Raw genomic sequence first — 21,820 nt, 5'->3', positions numbered from 1 at the left:
TCAACAGCAGCAATCCTTGGCGGCGGTCTGTGGTGGTCCTCAGCGGTGTCGGCGTTGCTCGGCAGCATGGAGGCTCCTCTTCATCCGATCTCCATCGTAAACTGAAGATTAAATGCAAGGTACCGCAATCAATTTGGGGTACCTTGCATTCCTATTGGCTGAAATTTTGAAATCAGCCAATAGGATTAGAGCTACTGAAATCCTATTAACTGTTCAAATCAGCCAATAAGATTTAAGTAGCTTTCATCCTAATCAAAAATTTCAGCCAATAGGAATGCAAGGTACCCCAATAAATATGGGGTACCTTGCATTCAATCTTCAGTGTGCAGCGGATGATCGCATGAAGAGGAGCCTCCACGCCGCCGAGGACCGCCACATCTGGGAACACCGCCACGAACATCCACTCCGCGCCACCTTCGCTGTGGATGAATATAGAAGATGATGGACCCGCCTGGAAGAAGACCTTCTCTGCCGGACTTCAGGAACAGTGAGTACCTATTTGGGGCTTAGGTTTAGGCTTTTTTTTAGATTAGGGTTTTTTTGGGCTAGAAAAAGAGCTGATTGCCCTTTTAAGGGCAGTAAAAGAGCTGAATTCCCTTTAAAAGGGCAATGCCCATACAAATGCCCCTTTAGGGGCAATGGGTAGTTTAGCTTCTTTTAGTGTTAGTTTTTTTTATTTTGGGGGGTTTGGTGGGTGGGGTTTTTTTACTGTTAGGGGGGACTTAGTATTTTTTAGAGGTAAAAGAACTGTTTAACTTAGGGCAATGCCCTACAAAAGGCCATTTTAAGGGCTATTGGTAGTTTAGTATTAGATTAGGGGGTGTTTTCATTTTGGGGGGGCTTTTTTTTTCATAGGGATTAGGTTTATTTCTTTTATTTTCGATAATGTGGTTTATTATTTTCTGTAATGTTAGCCTTTTTTATTTTTTGTAATTTTAGATTAATTTAATGTAATCTTAGGTTTGTTTGTTTTTTTAAAGTACTGTTGTTGAGACTTGGCTAATTTGTTATCCTATAGTAACACAATAGAAATGTATTGTAGTTAAAAGGTGATTACTGCCCCTTTACTCTACATCTTGCTTACTCTAATGCACACCCAGAGAATTCTTTAGCCATTGTACACCAAGGAATAGCAGGGAACAAAAAGAGACAGCTTTCTAAAACTTTTTTCTTCTTTGTTACACTGAATAGTTTCAAAATACTAATCTCTATATGCATGGGACACCCAAGGAGTCCATTATGGCAATACAACTATAAAAGCATGAAAATAGTGTGCAATGTTTGAAGGCAGCCTTGTCAAGAGGAATTTTACTATACTTCCCTGTAGGAGGTGATGTTTCTCTGGCATTTAAAAGCAGCAGCCTCACCTGCATTGAAGCTGTAATGTAAATGATATCTGTAGACTGTATTGAATGACAATTCAATTTTCATATAAGAAACTGCATACACATGTATAATATACCCACAAACCCCCAGCTTCTACAGTTGTATTGTTTTTTTAATAGTGATCGCACACATAGCAATATATAGGCGCTCCATTGGAGTAACCTTTATTTTAATGGAGAAACATTGCTGGGAGTTTCTAATTTTAAAAGGAATATCCTCCATCTTACGTAAACAATTTCACACATACCTGTCTCACCACCCAATCAGTGTTGCATAGTTTACATATCTATTATTTGAACTGTTAATACGCAGAAACCATTTTTTTTACTTTTAGTGAAAGCACATTCTACTTTGTGCAAACATGATTTGAATACATGCCCCCTGACGAAATAGTTCAAGGTTTCTCAGATCAATAATACCATATTCAAGACAATATTATCCTAACAAGAATGATGGAGAAGGGAAGGAAAATTAGACTTTATTCACGATTATATGATGTCTCTACTATGAGTATTATATCCGTTTATAATTTGTACACACCTTGATATGTTCTTAAATCTTAGCTTGATGGTTTTAACTGACTCCATAAACCATCTCTGTTATGGCAACTTGTATCAATGAAAACATTGTAGCGGATTAATACCGCTAAGATATTCACCAAAGTGGGAGAATGAAGACTAAATGATAAAAAATATTGTCTCTATTTTATGAGAAATCTTAGTCAAATGGGGGGGGGGGGAGGTGAGATAACACAGCAGAAACTATATAATGATAAACAAAGAGCATAAATTGATTGTGGCTATAGTGATTAGATGCTTAACTGAGCCAGAAGAAGACTGGTAATCATTGAGCCCCTTACTTTTCATGAGCTACTAATCTATAGACTTTGCTCTTTGGGTCGTATTAGTAATATAGATCACAACATGTTAGGCATAATACCAAAAACTTAGAACTCTTTGTCTAATACAGTTTATATGTATATGACGATGGAAAACATAATTTATGCTTACCTGATAAATTCCTTTCTTCTGTAGTGTGATCAGTCCACGGGTCATCATTACTTCTGGGATATTACTCCTCCCCAACAGGAAGTGCAAGAGGATTCACCCAGCAGAGCTGCATATAGCTCCTCCCCTCTACGTCACTCCCAGTCATTCGACCAAGGACCAACGAGAAAGGAAAAGCCAAGGGTGAAGTGGTGACTGGAGTATAAATCAAAAAATATTTACCTGCCTTAAAAACAGGGCGGGCCGTGGACTGATCACACTACAGAAGAAAGGAATTTATCAGGTAAGCATAAATTATGTTTTCTTCTGTTAAGTGTGATCAGTCCACGGGTCATCATTACTTCTGGGATACCAATACCAAAGCAAAAGTACACGGATGACGGGAGGGATAGGCAGGCTCTTTATACAGAAGGAACCACTGCCTGAAGAACCTTTCTCCCAAAAATAGCCTCCGATGAAGCAAAAGTGTCAAATTTGTAAAATTTGGAAAAAGTATGAAGCGAAGACCAAGTTGCAGCCTTGCAAATCTGTTCAACAGAGGCCTCATTCTTGAAGGCCCAAGTGGAAGCCACAGCTCTAGTAGAATGAGCTGTAATTCTTTCAGGAGGCTGCTGTCCAGCAGTCTCATAAGCTAAACGAATTATGCTACGAAGCCAAAAAGAAAGAGAGGTAGCGGAAGCTTTTTGACCTCTCCTCTGCCCAGAGTAAATGACAAACAGAGAAGACGTTTGTCGAAATTCCTTAGTTGCCTGTAAGTAAAATTTTAGAGCACGGACTACATCCAGGTTGTGCAGTAGACGTTCCTTCTTTGAAGAAGGATTTGGGCATAAGGAAGGAACAACAATCTCTTGATTGATATTCCTGTTAGTAACTACCTTAGGTAAGAACCCAGATTTAGTACGCAGGACTACCTTATCCGAATGAAAAATCAAATAAGGAGAATCACAATGTAAGGCTGATAATTCAGAGACTCTTCGAGCCGAGGAAATAGCCATTAAAAATAGAACTTTCCAAGATAACAACTTTATATCAATGGAATGAAGGGGTTCAAACGGAACGCCCTGTAAAACATTAAGAACAAGGTTTAAACTCCATGGTGGAGCAACAGTTTTAAACACAGGCTTAATTCTGGCCAAAGCCTGACAAAAAGCCTGGACGTCAGGAACTTCTGACAGACGTTTGTGTAACAGAATGGACAGAGCTGAGATCTGTCCCTTTAATGAACTAGCAGATAAACCCTTTTCTAAACCTTCTTGTAGAAAAGACAATATCCTAGGAATCCTAACCTTACTCCAAGAGTAACCTTTGGATTCACACCAATATAGGTATTTACGCCATATCTTATGGTAAATCTTTCTGGTAACAGGTTTCCTAGCCTGTATTAAGGTATCAATAACTGACTCAGAAAATCCACGTCTTGATAAAATCAAGCGTTCAATTTCCAAGCAGTCAGCTTCAGAGAAGTTAGATTTTGATGTTTGAAGGGACCCTGTATCAGAAGGTCCTGTTTCAGAGGTAGAGACCAAGGTGGACAGGATGACATGTCCACCAGGTCTGCATACCAAGTCCTGCGTGGCCACGCAGGTGCTATTAGAATCACTGATGCTCTCTCTTGTTTGATTCTGGCAATCAATCGAGGAAGCAACGGGAAGGGTGGAAACACGTAAGCCATCCTGAAGTCCCAAGGTGCTGTCAGAGCATCTATCAGGACTGCTCCTGGATCCCTGGATCTGGACCCGTAACGAGGAAGCTTGGCGTTCTGTCGAGACGCCATGAGATCTATCTCTGGTTTGCCCCAACGTCGAAGTATTTGGGCAAAGACCTCCGGATGAAGTTCCCACTCCCCCGGATGAAAAGTCTGACGACTTAAGAAATCCGCCTCCCAGTTCTCCACTCCCGGGATGTGGATTGCTGACAGGTGGCAAGAGTGAGACTCTGCCCAGCAAATTATCTTTGATACTTCCATCATAGCTAGGGAGATTCTTGTCCCTCCCTGATGGTTGATGTAAGCTACAGTCGTGATGTTGTCCGACTGAAACCTGATGAACCCCCGAGTTGTCAACTGGGGCCAAGCCAGGAGGGCATTGAGAACTGCTCTCAATTCCAGAATGTTTATTGGCAGGAGACTCTCCTCCTGACTCCATTGTCCCTGAGCCTTCAGAGAATTCCAGACGGCACCCCAACCTAGAAGGCTGGCGTCTGTTGTTACAATTGTCCAGTCTGGTCTGCTGAATGGCATCCCCCTGGACAGATGTGGCCGAGAAAGCCACCATAGAAGAGAATTTCTGGTCTCTTGAACCAGATTCAGAGAAGGGGATAAGTCTGAGTAATCCCCATTCCACTGACTTAGCATGCACAGTTGCAGTGGTCTGAGGTGTAAGCGTGCAAAGGGTACTATGTCCATTGCCGCTACCATTAAGCCGATTACCTCCATGCATTGAGCCACTGACGGGTGTTGAATGGAATGAAGGGTGCGGCAAGCACTTTGAAGTCTTGTTAGCCTGTCCTCTGTCAGGTAAATCTTCATTTCTACAGAATCTATAAGAGTCCCCAGGAAGGGAACTCTTGTGAGTGGAACGAGTGAACTTTTCTTTTCGTTCACCTTCCATCCATGTGACCTTAGAAATGCCAGCACTAACTCTGTATGAGACTTGGCAGTTTGAAAGCTTGAAGCTTGTATCAGAATGTCGTCTAGGTATGGAGCTACCGAGATTCCCCGCGGTCTTAGTACCGCCAGAAGAGCACCCAGAACCTTTGTGAAGATTCTTGGAGCTGTAGCCAATCCGAATGGAAGAGCCACAAACTGGTAATGCCTGTCTAGGAAGGCAAACCTTAGGTACCGATAATGATCTTTGTGAATCGGTATGTGAAGGTAAGCATCTTTTAAATCTACAGTGGTCATGTATTGACCCTCTTGGATCATAGGTAAAATTGTCCGAATAGTCTCCATCTTGAACGATGGAACTCTTAGGAATTTGTTTAGGATCTTTAAGTCCAGGATTGGTCTGAAAGTTCCCTCTTTTTTGGGAACCACAAACAGATTTGAGTAAAACCCCTGTCCCTGTTCCGATCGTGGAACTGGATGGATTACTCCCATTAACAAGAGCTCTTGTACGCAGCGTAGAAACGCCTCTTTCTTTGTCTGGATTGTTGACAATCTTGACAGATGAAATCTCTCTCTTGCAGGAGAGTATTTGAAGTCCAGAAGGTATCCCTGAGATATTATCTCTAGCGCCCAGGGATCCTGAACATCTCTTGCCCAAGCCTGGGCGAAGAGAGAAAGTCTGCCCCCCACTAGATCCGATCCCGGATCGGAGGCCCTCAATTCATGCTGTTTTAGGGGCAGCAGCAGGTTTCCTAGTCTGCTTGCCCTTGTTCCAGGACTGGTTAGGTTTCCAGCCTTGTCTGTAGCGAGCAACAGCTCCTTCCTGTTTTGGTGCAGAGGAAGTTGATGCTGCTCCTGCTTTGAAATTACGAAAGGAACGAAAATTAGACTGTCTAGTCTTGGCTTTGGCTTTGTCCTGAGGCAGGGCATGGCCTTTACCTCCTGTAATGTCAGCGATAATCTCTTTCAACCCGGGCCCGAATAAGGTCTGCCCTTTGAAAGGTATATTAAGCAATTTAGACTTAGAAGTAACATCAGCTGACCAGGATTTTAGCCACAGCGCCCTGCGTGCCTGAATGGCGAATCCTGAATTTTTCGCCGTAAGTTTAGTAAGATGTACTACGGCCTCCGAAATGAATGAATTAGCTAGTTTAAGGACTCTAAGCCTGTCCGTAATGTCGTCCAGAGTAGCTGAACCAATGTTCTCTTCCAGAGACTCAATCCAGAATGCCGCTGCAGCCGTGATCGGCGCAATGCATGCAAGGGGTTGCAATATAAAACCTTGTTGAACAAACATTTTCTTAAGGTAACCCTCTAACTTTTTATCCATTGGATCTGAAAAAGCACAGCTATCCTCCACCGGGATAGTGGTACGCTTAGCTAAGGTAGAAACTGCTCCCTCCACCTTAGGGACCGTTTGCCATAAGTCCCTTGTGGTGGCGTCTATTGGAAACATTTTTCTAAATATCGGAGGGGGTGAGAACGGCACACCGGGTCTATCCCACTCCTTAGTAACAATTTCAGTAAGTCTCTTAGGTATAGGAAAAACCTCAGTACTCGTCGGTACCGCAAAATATTTATCCAACCTACACATTTTCTCTGGTATTGCAACTGTGTTACAATCATTCAGAGCTGCTAACACCTCCCCTAGTAATACACAGAGGTTTTCCAGTTTAAATTTAAAATTTGAAATATCTGAATCCAGTCTGTTTGGATCAGAACCGTCACCCACAGAATGAAGTTCTCCGTCCTCATGTTCTGCCACCTGTGACGCAGTGTCTGACATGGCCCTAATATTATCAGCGCACTCTGTTCTCACCCCAGAGTGATCACGCTTACCTCTTAGTTCTGGTAATTTAGCCAAAACCTCAGTCATAACAGTAGCCATATCCTGTAATGTGATTTGTAATGGCCGCCCAGATGTACTCGGCGCTACAATATCACGCACCTCCCTCTGAGCGGGAGATGTAGGTACTGACACGTGAGGCGAGTTAGTCGGCATAACTCTCCCCTCGTTGTTTGGTGAAATTTGTTCAATTTGTACAGATTGACTTTTATTTAAAGTAGCATCAATACAGTTAGTACATAAATTTCTATTGGGCTCCACTTTGGCATTGCAACAAATGACACAGGTATCATCCTCTGAATCAGACATGTTTAACACACTAGCAAATAAACTTGCAACTTGGAAATACAATTCAATTAGAAAAATATTAAAATGTACTGTGCCTTTAAGAAGCACAGAAGATCTATGACAGTTGACAATTAATAAATTAAAACAGTTATAGCCTCAATCCTTGTAAACAACACAACTTTAGCAAAGGTTTAATCCCATTAGCAAAGATAACAAATTCTGAAAGCAGGAAACAAATTACAGAATAAACGTTTTTTATCTCAGTCAAACTATAATTCTCACAGCTCTGCTGAGAGAAATTACCTTGCAGGGAATACAATGAGTTGCTGACTGAAATATTTGATGCATAGAAAAAGCGCCAAAAAACGGCCCCTCCCCCTCACACACAGCAGTGAGGGAGAACAGAAACTGTCAGAAAAACAGATTAAGCAACTGCCAAGTGGAAAAATAGTGCCCAAACATTTATTCACACAGTACCTCAGCAAATGAAAACGATTTTACATTCCAGCAAAAACGTTAAACATAATCTCTAGTTATTAAACAGCTTTATGTATTTCTTACAGTGTAATTCTAGTGAAGTACCATTCCCCAGAATACTGAAGTGTAAAGTATACATACATGACATTATATCGGTATGGCAGGATTTTCTCATCAATTCCATTGTCAGAAAATAAAAACTGCTACATACCTCTATGCAGATTCATCTGCCCGCTGTCCCCTGATCTGAAGTTTACCTCACTCCTCAGATGGCCGAGAACAGCAATATGATCTTAACTACTCCGGCTAAAATCATAGCAAAACTCTGGTAGATTCTTCTTCAAACTCTGCCAGAGAGGTAATAACACACTCCGGTGCTATTTTAAAATAACAAACTTTTGATTGAAGATATAAAACTAAGTATAATCACCATAGTCCTCTCACACATCCTATCTAGTCGTTGGGTGCAAGAGAATGACTGGGAGTGACGTAGAGGGGAGGAGCTATATGCAGCTCTGCTGGGTGAATACTCTTGCACTTCCTGTTGGGGAGGAGTAATATCCCAGAAGTAATGATGACCCGTGGACTGATCACACTTAACAGAAGAAAAGTAGAAACTATTATGTTAGTCTGTCTTATAACTCCGCCTGAAAGGACCAACAGTAGATCATAAGTAAGGTGCGAAGAACACGTGATTGACCTTTAATGTATCTTGGTATAAAACCCCCGCCAAATATACAGAGTGCCTCGTCTGTTTAATCTTAAATGTAGAGGACTTCCTCCCAAGAGAGACCAAAACTTATATAACACTATATGATACCACCTCAGCCGCAGGTGGCTTTTTAAACACTTTGTTATAGTCCCATATCGAAGGGGAGGCTATGACGCCCATTTGGGCCATGTTACATGCTGTGTCAAGGTAGTTGCTAAAATATGGTTATAGTGTCACATATGAGCGAGTATAACAAGGATTTTATCTACAGCCCTGGTGCATGAGTAACTTAACATAATTAGGGCCACAACCAACTAGATGGTCAAACTAGCACTCTGATACTATATGGATTAATATCCACTGTACAGAGAAAACATCATCTATAGCAACATAGTTTAAAAAAAAAGGAAAACACAAAATGGGTTGTATCTGATTATAACTTATGTACAACATAGGTATATGACAGTAAGATTAACTATAAGCATACATAAACTGTTTCTGCCTGTCCTATAAGAGAAAATATATAACCACCCATAAGTTGACGACATCTGCTATTTTAGGTTTACAGCGTATCACTATAAACATTGTAGCTTTGCATTATCTAGTGTCCAGCAAGCATTTATGTTAACAGTGCTAAATAAAACCTCCTGCGTGCAAGGGCAATACAAATAATCTCACTCTTAGTAAATAACCAAGACTAAAGATAACAAATATGGGTTGGCTCCAAAATGTGAGATGCAGATGGGCTAAAGTAAGAACTGATCAGGTGAGATATAATAAAAGACAGGGGTACTGCTACCACAGCTCAAAAGTTTAACTTGTTTCTGACCATGACAAGGGGAGACCTCTCCTGTTTGCGTGGTCACAGTCCTTTTAGCGGTATGGTTCTGTAGTTTACCCAATTCCGACTCGAACAACAGCACACAGCTCTCTGGTAAAGCTTGGATGGCTCCGAGATTGTTCAAAGGGGAGATGTCGCCAAGCATGTACTTTCACCCAGATCGCAACAACTAGTATCTCACTTGACCAATCCACGATTTGAAGAAAGGCTTCCGGTAAGAACGTTCTCCTCGTGATTGATGGCAGTGTGAGCTGTCGTTGACTGATTACCTATGTAACTCGTTCCTTTCATCTTTGCCTGTGACACCTCTAACTGTCCTGCACTGGTGAGAGGCTGCATGGGCCTGTGCTGCTTACAAATATCTGACTGCACCGCCACTGTGCATTTAGGGTTCCATTTCTCTGTATTGCGCACTTCCTCTGTATCTTAAGGTGCGTCTTCTCTCCTGTGTGGTAAATCTGGTGCACAATGTGTGGCAACTTCCCCGGTTTCTCCCAGTGTCTGTGCATTCAGTTGCGGGTCCACAGCAGCTCTCAAGTCCCTAATCAGAGCACGATGATGGATATCTAAGGAGAGTAATAAGTTGCTCAGCACATTTGGTATTTTCCTCTCCATAGTGTAGCTGAAGGCGAAGTTAGGGTATATAAAATGTAGCTCTAATGCAAGAGATGAAGCATAGCCGTCCCCTAATATGGCAGCTTATTCCACGTGCTCATTCTAGACTAGTAGGCCTTTGTGCCGTTGCTTTGTCTAGTATTCTGTTTTAAAGTGTCATATCATTTGCCCTGTGTTCAAAGGCTTAATTTAAGTAAGATATTTGAGTATAAAAATCCCTAACTTGTCCAAAATAGAAATTTATCTGAACAAACGCCAGGAGCTCTGGCATGACACGTCTTGCTGCTTCGGCTGCTGGCTCCGCCCCCACATAGGGTTCTTTTAAGTCTGTATGAATATTGAATATCTTTGCAGCCCCCTGGCAGGTGACATTTTCTCAAGGTGAGTGCACACATAAGGAAATATTTATATATATATATATATATATATATATATATTTATATACACACATATACATACATACACACATATACATACATTTACACATATACATACATTTACACATAAATAACTTTCTTGTGCAGTTGTTGTCAGTTAAAGTCAATGGGCAAATTTATCAATGTCTGTCGAACATGACATCGCTGAATGTCGACAGCATACGCTGTCAGCATTTAACATTGCACAAGCAGTTCACCAGTCCACTGCAGATTCGCGGCTAAACACCTGCTAGCAGGGGGTGTCAATCAACCCAATCGTATAGGATCAGGGGAATTGATGTCCGCAGCCTCAGAGGCAGAGAAACATTGCTGTGAGTTTCTAATTTTAAAAGGTTTATCCTCCATCTTACGCAACCAATTTCACACATACCTGTCTCACCACCCAATCAGTGTCGCTTAGTTTACTTATCTATTATTTGAGCTGTTAATACGCAGAAACCATTTTTTTTACTTTTAGTGAAAGCACATTCTACTTTGTGCAAACATGATTTGAATACATGCCCCCTGTCGAATTCACTGGTGATGGGGGGTATGCAGCGATCCTATGGAAGGCACAACACCCATTTTTGAGACAGTGTCAGCCCACTTTTTTTATAAAATATCACCAAACGCACAAATTCTGAAACTGGAGAGACAAAAATGTAAATATCTCGTGGGTCTGACGCTTCTTTTATCATCAGGGCCTATGAGGCCTACTCATCTGCACAGTCTCTTTTTGTCAAGTACAGTGTATAGTTTCTATAGCAGATATCATTTCTCAGACACACTTTCTATCAGACACTTTGATTCTGCCTACAATTTTTTTTTTTTTTAAATATTGCAGAGAATGACAAGACAAAAAAGGCAATTTATCGTGGGTCTGGAGATTCATGTAGCTTTGAGGCCTTAGAGAAAGCAATTGAAAATGTTTATTACCAATTTCTTCCACCCCCCCCATGGGAAATTTAATTGCAGCCTCTTGATTATGCAATTTTTGTATAAAGAATACTAAAGTATTCAAGTTTTCAGGTTAGGTGGTGGTTTTAACAGGTAAAACAGCTATTTTAAACCACAAAAGAAAAGAAAGGGAGCTATTTATAGACAATTAAATACTCTCCAGCACGTAAAAAAAGAACATTGCAAACATATTAAAGCAGAGAAAACATTTATAATGCTCAGTTCTTGTAAAGGAACACTAGTGCCATAAAATAAGCACAATAAAGATTCCCTCCCCTACAATACAAAGACAAACGTTAGAACCCATTAATTGAAATAAGTAGTCCTGTGTACGTTCAACTGCCAGGTAATTATCAAAACAATAACAAATACCTCACAACATTTGTTCTATTTTGGGGACCTTCACCATAGAAATATATCATATGAACCCTAATTTGAAAGAGGGAGGTTCAACAATGAAAAAAAAAAGGTTCTATATCCTTATTGTTATCAAGCATTATCATAGTAATAATGATCACAAGACAGAAACTGTTAGCCTATTTTTTAGTCATATATAATATATATATATATATACACACAGTATATATATATATATATATATATATATATATATATATATATAATATATGTGTGTGTGTTTGCCCATGTGTAATGCATTTATATGTAGTGTGATGTGTAGGTATCTATGTTACTGTATATCATTTTTTAATGCACTAGAATGAGCTTTTACATTCACTCTTTGCCTTCTCCTTTTAAAGCATAGCTACTGGACTCTAGTAAGCACAAATAACCTCTATTCTGCACAAACGTATTTGTTTATACCAATATGTTTGCATATTGGTTACTAAAGTTAGTACAATCTATAAAAACTGTGATGCAGACGTTAGTTGAACCTCACCATAGACAATTGGGGTCTGTGCCCTGGAACTCTGTGCATACTAGAGATCTAGCTAAGCTTCTAAGATGTGGGAAAATATGGGTCGTTTCCTTGGCTAAGTGTAATATTTGACATTACTCATTGATGCATCATCTACCTGAAGCAGAGAAGAACTAAATGACAGTACTGTTTTACGTTTAAAAGTCTGTGTTTAGTTATCTGTATCTAGGGAATCATTAGGTTTATATAACGAAGACATTCCTGTTTTCCAGGTTTGCGTAACAGGCGATGGTAATTTTAGAGTGTCTGACAATATGTAATTATCACTGTGTGTGATCCCTGCTTCTGCTGTTTTCAGTCAAGTGCAACCATCTTTCTGTACGATTACCGGCACATCATCATACTTAACTAATGGTGGGCTATTACTCTAGTCATAATTTACTTTTCATAGCAAAAAGAAGACCTCACAACAGCGTGCTAAACCACGGTGTCTGATTTAGTGTTCTTATTATAAGAAAATGAGTCAGTATGAAAGCATACCTTGAATAAAGGGATGTTACAAACCCTCCCACTTCTGTGTAAAAATTGTGCATGTCACATGCTCCCATAAAAGAAGAATAGCAAATTAACTAACCTAAATTGTCTTCAAAATGCTGCAAATCATTTTGTAGCAATGTAAAGAAAGCCTAGGCTATGTAGTGTTTGCATGTTGTAACCTCTCTGGGAAGCATGGGACAAGCACAATAGCAAAAGGTGTTTGATGTCCCTTTCATGTATACACAAAGATCCATTTTACCTGATGAAGTATATTATACTGTTTACCAGTAGTTCCTTTACCATTGTTTTGTCATATGAAACTACTTATTTTCTCTGCTGAACTAGCCAAATATACTGAATATATGAATACTGCAGTATTCCTATTTAGAAAAAACATGTGTAAACAGGAGACAATAGCACTAATCAATATCCCAATGCGGTGGGTGTGATGCAGATTATGTATCGGAAATAGCTAGTTTTGTTCATTGAACCTCCAACCAATAATTTTCAATTCCTACTTACTGGCTTTTCTGTATAGAGTGACAACATGAGCAGGTATGTTCTTTTTTGAAAGGCTCAGCTCTTTTAAATGGGCATGTCCTTGAGAACAATGAGTGATGGTTTAAATTAGCATAAATAGCTATTTAACAATACAAAAATAAACATAAATGAACAATTTCCCATATATTTAATACATTACAGCTGGTATAACAAGTAATTGGAATAGAGAGTCCCTTTAAGGCATAGTTTTAAACCTGTTAATTTCAACATAGGAAAAGGATAGCTCCTGAGCCATATGGATACTTAGTAAGTTTTGTAGTCTTAGATTGCATAACGTTACAAAAGTATAGTGATAAACAATAAATGATACAGGTTAAATGAGCATATACGCAAACTCTCAGTTTAAGCACATTCATTTATCCTTGAAGTGTAAAAAAAAAATCTTTTTTTAAAAGTTTGATATATTTTGATCTGAGCTTTCTTACATCACTATTAAAATAAAAATTACTGGCTGAATTCCCTCTGAGGGGTACTCTAGCTTTACATTGGTTTTATAAGGTTGTTCGCATACAACACAATTACCTGTATACATACGCCACTGCAGCCAGGAGAGGAATTAGCCCCATGGGAATGGTTTGAAAAACATTTAAATCCTCTATATCTCCACAACCGCTTCAGGTCAACCTTAAAATTTTGCTCAGATGGTATTTGACACCAGGGTGCTTTAAATAAATATATCCCCATTCCCCAAGGACATGTTGGAGGGGTCGTGGAAAATAGAACACATGCCACAGATATGGTGGCACGGTAAACACTTGTCACCTTTATAGGCTGAAAAAAAGAAGCTAGTGTGCACATTTTTCATTTAAGACCAACACATGTACTACATGCAAACTTAAATTGTTATTTCAAATTACTATCAATAGCGCCAAATCGCTGATTACCAGAAAATGGTCCACACAAATCTTCACAACACAAATGAGAATGGACAGAACTAGTGCGTTATTAACAATGAAGGAATATGGGTACTTAACATAATAAATTGGATTTTGTTTTTCAATCAATTAAGTTTTATTGGGAGCAGTATGAAAGTATACGATACTAGACGCATCTATGTTGACCCCACAACACTTCCTGTTTTTTAATTAATTACATTTTTTTATGGATGGCCCTCTCTTTTAAGTATCACATGCACGTATAATAATTTCAACGAACCAATGGAGACTGCCTTCAAGATTTAAGCCCAATGATCTAAAGCTCTTCGCTCTGGTGAGATGATCTAAGAAGTCTGCGAGGCCCCTCAAAGAATTTTAAAAAGGCAAATTTTACTTTGAGTACTGTTTATCTAGCTATGCATGTTCTGTCTGTGAAGGAAATACATATACAGTTACATTACAATATAATGCTCAAAAAAAGCCCCCAAATGTTTTGCATGATTTCTCTCCAAGCTAGAAAGTATTTGATCATCAGGCCCTCAGTCAAAACCTATTAAGCACAGGGACATTATGCACACTTTTGGAGGAGATGCTTCAAATTGTCCTCCAAATCTTAATTTCACTCTTTCAATTGGCAGGGTATCCAAGATAGCTTCATAGTATTATTAATTGATGGTGCTGCACTGTTATAGATGTTATAACTACATTGTACATCATGGAAAATATAATAATGATAAACAAATACATTTAAAAAAATACCCTGGTGGTATTCAAACCTGTGAAAATCAGTTCAGCATTAAGGTAGACTAGTACCTGGTCACTTAGCAAATCTTTTTGCATTCTCCATTTTTTTTTTATATATATTATATAAAAAAGTAGACTCTTGAAGGGATACTAAACCCAAATGTTTTCTTTCATGATTCAGACAGAGCATTCAATTTTAAGCAGCTTTTTAATTTACTTATATGATCAGTTTTTCTTTGTTCTCTCGCTATCTTTATTTGAAAAGCAGGAATGTAAGCTTAGGAGCTGGCCATTTTTGGTTCAGCACCTGGGTTGCGCTTACTGATTGGTGGCTAAATGTACCCACCAATCAGCCAGCGCTATCCAGGGCGCTGAACCAAAAATGGTCCGGCTCCTTAGCTTAGATTCCTGCTTTTTCAAATAAAGATAGCAAGAGAACGAAGAATAATTGCTCATAGGAGTAAATTAGAAAGCTACTTAAAATTACATGCTCTATCTGAATCATGAAAGAAAACATTTGGGCTTAGTATCCCTTTGAGTCATCAGTCACACAAGTACTTTATGCAAAGCATCTACAGTATGCAGAGATTTGTTTGTAATAAAACTATGGACAAAAAATAAATCATAATTCTGCAATACGCTCTCCTGATCCCTAAACTTCTACATTCACCGTTTTAAAATGTATATTTTTATTAGCATTAAAAATGCATTAGGCTCTCTTTAACACAAATACATTATTTTTTATATCTTCTAGGCTAGTTTGCAATGTTATTTATTTTGCCTATTCAGGCTAGTACCAAAATTATACATTATAAATATACTAAAACTGAATTGCAAAGAACATCAGTATTATTTACAAAACTAATTAACTCCAGATCCACATTACTTGAAAATTCAATATTTTATTTCAATCTGGTAATTAAATAAATTGGATATAAAAAGTATTTTGAACTGCCTATGAAAACCTCATCTGTGCATGTTCCGTAAATACAGTTTAAGCTGTTCTTTCTACTAAACATAAGCACAAGCAACAGAACTACTGATTGGATTTTCATTAAATCAAGAAGAATCTCATGGCATAGTGTTTGCTTATCTGCACAACATTTCATCAAAATAGATCCAATCATTTTTGCTGTAATTTGTCTAAAATACCTCTTGGTCATATTAAAAAAAAAAAGTCAAATATTTATATCAGTAACTCAAAAGGCACTGAAGTGATTAACATAAAATCTTTTGTAGTAACTCCCAACAAAAGTATTAAATTCAAACAAATTAATGTATCCATTGGAAAGCCATAAGCAACAAATAAATGTTTAAAGTGAATGTAAATTTTCAGAAATGAAAGCCCTGTTTTAAAAAAAAAAAAAACACTATTAAAAACAGGGGCACTTTCATTCATGAAAGTTTACATTGCAGCCGTTTTTTTAAATACTTACCTTTTATTCCTTGCAAGCTTGGAAAGCCGGAGCAGCGATTCTCCCGCCCCCAGGTTGTCTCTTCTTTTGTCAGAAATGATGAATCCGGCTTCCTCCAATCACGGCGTGGCCTCAGGCAATGTTTGTTCTGGGGGGGAAGCCGTTATTGGAGGAAGCCGGTTTCGTCATTTCTGACGTAAGAAGAGACGACGTGGGGGCGGGGGAATCGCTGCTCCGGTGTTCCAAGCTTGAAAGGAATAAAAGGCCCCTGTTTTTAATAGTATTTTTAAAAACAGGGATTTCATTCATGAAAATTTACATCATTATTATTATTCATTATTTATAAAGCGCCAACATATTCCACAGCACTGCCAATGGGTACAAGGATGGAGAAACAATACAATAAAAAACAAAATTTTACAGACAAATACAGGGGGAATTGAGGGCCCTATTCCCGTGGGAACTTACAATCTAGATGGGTAGGAGGATGGGTAACAGGAGATGGGGACTGCAAAGGTGAGAATGATATTTGTGAGGAGATAGATGAGGGCAGCTGTTAGGTTAGTGAAGTTCATTTGTTAATGAGTCGGGTGATAGGCTTCCCTGAAAAAAAAGGTCTTTAGGGAACGTTTAAAGGAGGAGAGGTTAGTGGAGAGTCTGACAGCTCGAGGAAGTGCGTTCCAGAGGGTTGGTGCCGCACGAGAAAAGTCCTGTAGTCTAGCATGGGGGAAGTTGATGGTAGAGGACACAAGGAGCAGGTCATTGTTGGATCTTAGGGGGCAGGCTGGAGTATATTTGTTGATGAGTGAGGACAGGTAGGGTGGGGCAGCATTGGTGAGGGCTTTGTAGGTCAGGGTGAGAATTTTGAATTTAATTCTGCTATGAATGGGGAGCCAGTGAAGGGACTCGCAGAGAAGTACAGCACATACAGAGCGTCAAGAAAGGTGGATTAGCCTGGCAGATGCATTTAGGACGGATTGAAGGGGAGGCCAGTTAGCAAGTTATTACATTCACTTTAAAGTACCAGTAAACACAGTATATTTGCATAATAAACAAATGATAAAAGACAACGCAACAGCATTTAGTCAGAACGTCAAATGAGTAGTAGACATAATTTTGAAATTTGTTAGAAAAAAAAATCTATTTCCACTCCCCCTGTATCATGTGACAGCTATGAGCCAACCACAAATGCATATATGTATATTCTCTGAACTATTGCACATGCTCAGTAGGAGCAGATTACCTAAAAAAAGTAACTATAAAAAGACTATGCACATTTTGTTAATGGAAGTTGATTCATTGTTCAAAATGTCCTGCTCTATCTAAATGATAGTTTAATTTTGACTTGAGTGTCCCTTTAACATAAAATGCTACTACTGCTACATTTTTTTTTATGGGTCAGTAAAGTTAAGATTAAACGTTTATACTTCAGATAGAGAATGACATTTTTAACAAACTTCCCAATTGTCTTCCATCTTCATTTGTCTAATTTGCTTCATTGTTGAAAAACATACCAAGGTAGGCGGCCCAGGGGCATCAGTGCACTACGGGAATCTAGTTGCGGATTGGTGGCTGCATATATATGTCTCTTGAAATTGCTTTACCCAATGTGTTAAGTCCTAGTAATGCATTGCTGATCCTTCAACAGAGGATACCAAGTTAATGAAGCAAAGTTGATAATAGAAGTAAATTAGAAAGTTGTTTAAAACTGCATGCTCTATCTGATTCTTAAACAATTATTAAAGGGATAGGAAAATCAAAATTAAACTTGCATGATTCAGATAGAGCGTGTAATTTTAAGACACTTTTAAATTCACTTCTATTTTCAAATGTGCTTTGTTCTCTTAGTATCTCTTGTTAAAAAATGAATACGCACATATCATGCACTAGTGGGAGCTGCTGCTAATTGGTGCCTGCACACATTTGTCTCTTGTGATTGGCTAACTAGATGTGTTCAGCTAGCTGCCAGTAGTGCAATACTGTCCCTTTAGCAATGGATAATAAGAGAATGAAGAAAATGTGATAATATAATTAAATTGGAAAGTTGTTTAAAAGTGTATGTTCTATCTGAATCATAAAAGAAAATGTTGGGGTTTACTATCCCTTTAAATAAATGTTGAAAAATAACTAAAAATGTATTAAGAAGCAAAGAGTTTATCAATACTGAAGACAAATATGAATACAGTTTTAAAGAATATATAATTTAATACTCAATCTGTGGCTATGTTAAACACATTTATTGCTCAGTACCAATTAGTACATGAAATCATAAAACGCATATCCTCCACTTGTTTTTTTCCCATTTGTAACTGTGGCGAGTTCTCATTGTGTGCGGTTTTCAAAGTTTCTGTAGGTGGTTGTGAAGGTTTCAGATTTGCCGCTTCCGTTGTTGACTTTGTACAAACACATGAAACGCTATTCAGGCTTTCATTTTTGTCATTTCTTTGCCCCATAACCTGTTACAAATGACAATAAGCCAGAAATATTTATCAAATAGTGAAAAGACACTCTTCTGGCATACAGCTTGTTTATTACTAGCATTGGTATTAGTTGTATTTATTATTTAATTTGCTGAATCAGGCTGGATTGTAAATAACAATGAAGATTAAAAACTGATAAATGGTATGACCCAAATAGCCTAATAAATTAGCACAAATACTGAAATACAACATTCGCAATTAGGGTTGCCACCCAGCCGGTATTTACCAACATGGCCGGTATTTTTAAAGTGAATGTCAATTTTGATGCTAAAGTGCCCATTTTTTAAAAATTCGATTAAAAACAGGGGCACTTTAATTCATCAAAATTTACATTTCACTCCTGTTGAGAGAAAAAAAAAAAAACTTACCTTTTAATCTTCACATCAGCTCCAGCTTCCTCCGGTCGTTGCAAGCCATTTCTGACATCAGAATGATGGATAGGTCATTCTCCAATCACGACTCCCCCCCCCCCTCCCGGGGGAATCAGTGTCTGATTCAATGCCGTTATTGGAGGAAGCCGGATTCCTCATTTTAGACACAGGAAGAGGCTTTGTGACGGGCGGAGGAAGCTGGAGCTACTGTTAAGTTTAAAAGTTAAGTTTTTTTCTTTTTCTCTCAACATGAGTGAAATGTACATTTTGATTAAAGTGACCCTGTTTTTAATCGAATTATTAAAAAACGGGCACTTTAGCATCAAAATTGACATTTACTTTAAGGTTCATGTCAATGTAGAAAATAAAGAATAAATATTGAAAGAAAGCTCTTGTCAAATTGAAACATCTCCTGAGTGTGATGAATACTAGTTATAAACAAATCAGCATTTAAAATCAGTCCTAGCAGCTTTAGGTTTTGAGTTATGCTGTTTAATTATTAATTACATTTTATGTCAATGAGCATGGCTGATATTTGCAACCCTATTCACAATCAAACCTCTTCACATGAAGCCACATCACACAAAGTAAAAGGAACATAAAAGTGCAAAAAGGGAATGTTCGAATGTGTTAAAGCATTTTATTATCACACTGTTGCAGACATCCCAACTCTCCCTCAAGTTCAGGGAGTCTCCCTGATTGTAATAGCGGCTCCCTGATGCCAGCAAATGGAATGCAATCTCCCTGAAACTCCAAGTACCATGATCTAATGTGGCCCAAATCCGGAAAAGTGTTTCTTTAAGGAATGCCTTTAGTTGCTGGAACGTTATAGAACCCTCAAAGCATCAGTAACCAAAAAGCCACAACTGATTTTAATAAAATAAAACACAAATACTACCAACAAGTGTACGATCACTGGAAAATAGGTTTGTTGTATGTGGTTGTGCAATAAAGCTACTTTTTAATGTGACTTTAGTGGGAAGCTACTTTAATGATAAGTCTCTATCTTATTTAGGGTTTCAAGGTGTCCAATATATAACTGGGAGGGGGGGTGGCGGCGCAGTAGCGGGCGAAGCCACCTCCCTGAAATGAATTTTTGCAGGTTGGGATGTCTGCTGTTGCTTGCATACAACCATGTGCCAACGTCAGTTGGAAAGTGGCATTGCACTACTGGGGCACAGCTGAACACAAAAAGTAATTGCCCACTTGTCAAAAAGCAGCAGTGGTTTGGGCTATAGGCAGAAGTTGTTGGGGGGAGGGGCTAAGAAACAACCTTTTTATAAGCGTTTGTAAAAAAAATATATATATATAACCTAATGTGCTAACAGTTCTATACAGTGCATTTGCAAATGTTATTGCTTGCTATCACTTTTAAGCTGCAACTTGGTCACCAAAATGTTCAATGCACCATCTAAAATATAAAGTTTCAAAATGAAGTACAGTACTGTACTTTGTTTTATGAAACGTGCTGAATAAAACAACCTTTATCTTTTTTTTTAATTAAATGTAGATGCACTGGGATGCAAATATTGCTATATTGTTTGTACAACTTACAGGTAAGCAAGACATGTTTTATAAAATAAATTTAAAGTATGAAATATAAAAAAATAAATGCATTAATATTTTCTACTTAAGTATTGCCACAAAATAATTAATTCCATAATATATATATATATATATATACATACATACTTGTTTTACTGCAACTTGAATCAGCAATGAAAATCAGGAGAAAGATGACTTTTTTTTTATTTCTTTAGGGATGCTGGGACTTCGAGTTCTGCATGCTATAAGCTCTGCTTCATAACGAGAAAATAAACTACAACTCCCAGAAATGCTTGCAACCCAAACTAGTCACTTAACAGGAAGTACGTTTGCAAATCGGTTCAGTTGCAAAATTGAGAGTATGACAATGTTGTCTGTTGTAAGATCGTTTATTTATTCTTTGGATTTTTGCAGGTCTTATTTTTATTTCCTAAAAAGTTAATAGTATTGATGCAGTCTTCTTTCGAATTCTGTTTACATGTACATATATAGGCTGTTAAAATATATCAGTCATTATTACTGAGCAAAACTAATTTTAAAGGGTAAACCAGAAACCCCCCCAAAAAACTATAAATTATAAGGCACATTTTAATGCAAACAATTGAACTGCACACTAAACCCAAATTGCAATATGGTACTTATGCTTAACCCTTTGTGGCTAGGGTAAGTAAAGCAAAAATGACATACTATCACCTTATAATGTGTGCTTGAGACTGTCGCTTTAAGACAAGGGTGCTCACACATTTATGTGTTGGGATCTACATTTCAAATGACCAGCTCAATGAAATCTACCCACTACAAATGGTCTGGCTCCTAAGCTTACATTTCTGCTTTTTCAAATAAAGATAACAAGAGAATGAAGAAAATTTGGCAATAGGAGTAAATGAGAAAGTTGTTTAAAATTGCATGTTGTATATCTGAAGCACAGAAAAAAAATAAAATGTGTGTTTCATATCCCTTTAAGGTTGCATGATTTAGCAGATTTTAACAGATTAATCCTGACGACAAAAGTAGTACAGTACAACTCCGAAAATCCGGACTGCTTGGGGATTTGCCTGGTCCGTATTTTCAGATTTTCCGGATTCTCGGACATTGCTGATAAAATACCTGTATTTTAAAAAGAAGACGTGCTAATGTTTTTTTATTATAAATAAATACTGTACAGATCACCTTGTTTATTAAAATATAGTACTGCACCTGCATATGTACATTCCTTTCCGTTACAGGTATTTCTTCGGCACATGCTGAACTGCTTGTTCACGGAG

The 21,820-nt window shown here is 38.2% G+C and overlaps 1 long non-coding RNA gene across 1 annotated transcript; it reads right to left on the bottom strand.

Moving 5' to 3' along the window:
- Nucleotides 1–18,339: 18,339 nt before the first annotated feature.
- Nucleotides 18,340–20,793, bottom strand: LOC128640979 (uncharacterized). The gene is made up of 2 exons (XR_008399419.1): nucleotides 20,703–20,793; nucleotides 18,340–18,615 (listed from the first exon to the last, which is right to left on the bottom strand). It is a non-coding gene; the product is annotated as an uncharacterized LOC128640979 (long non-coding RNA).
- Between the last annotated feature and the right edge of the window lie 1,027 nt (nucleotides 20,794–21,820).

This window comes from Bombina bombina, chromosome 1 (genome assembly GCF_027579735.1).
Source record: "Bombina bombina isolate aBomBom1 chromosome 1, aBomBom1.pri, whole genome shotgun sequence".
Classification (NCBI taxonomy): domain Eukaryota; kingdom Metazoa; phylum Chordata; class Amphibia; order Anura; family Bombinatoridae; genus Bombina; species Bombina bombina.
The sequence above is the reverse complement of the archived record's forward strand: the minus strand, read 5'-3'. Positions and strand labels throughout refer to the sequence as shown.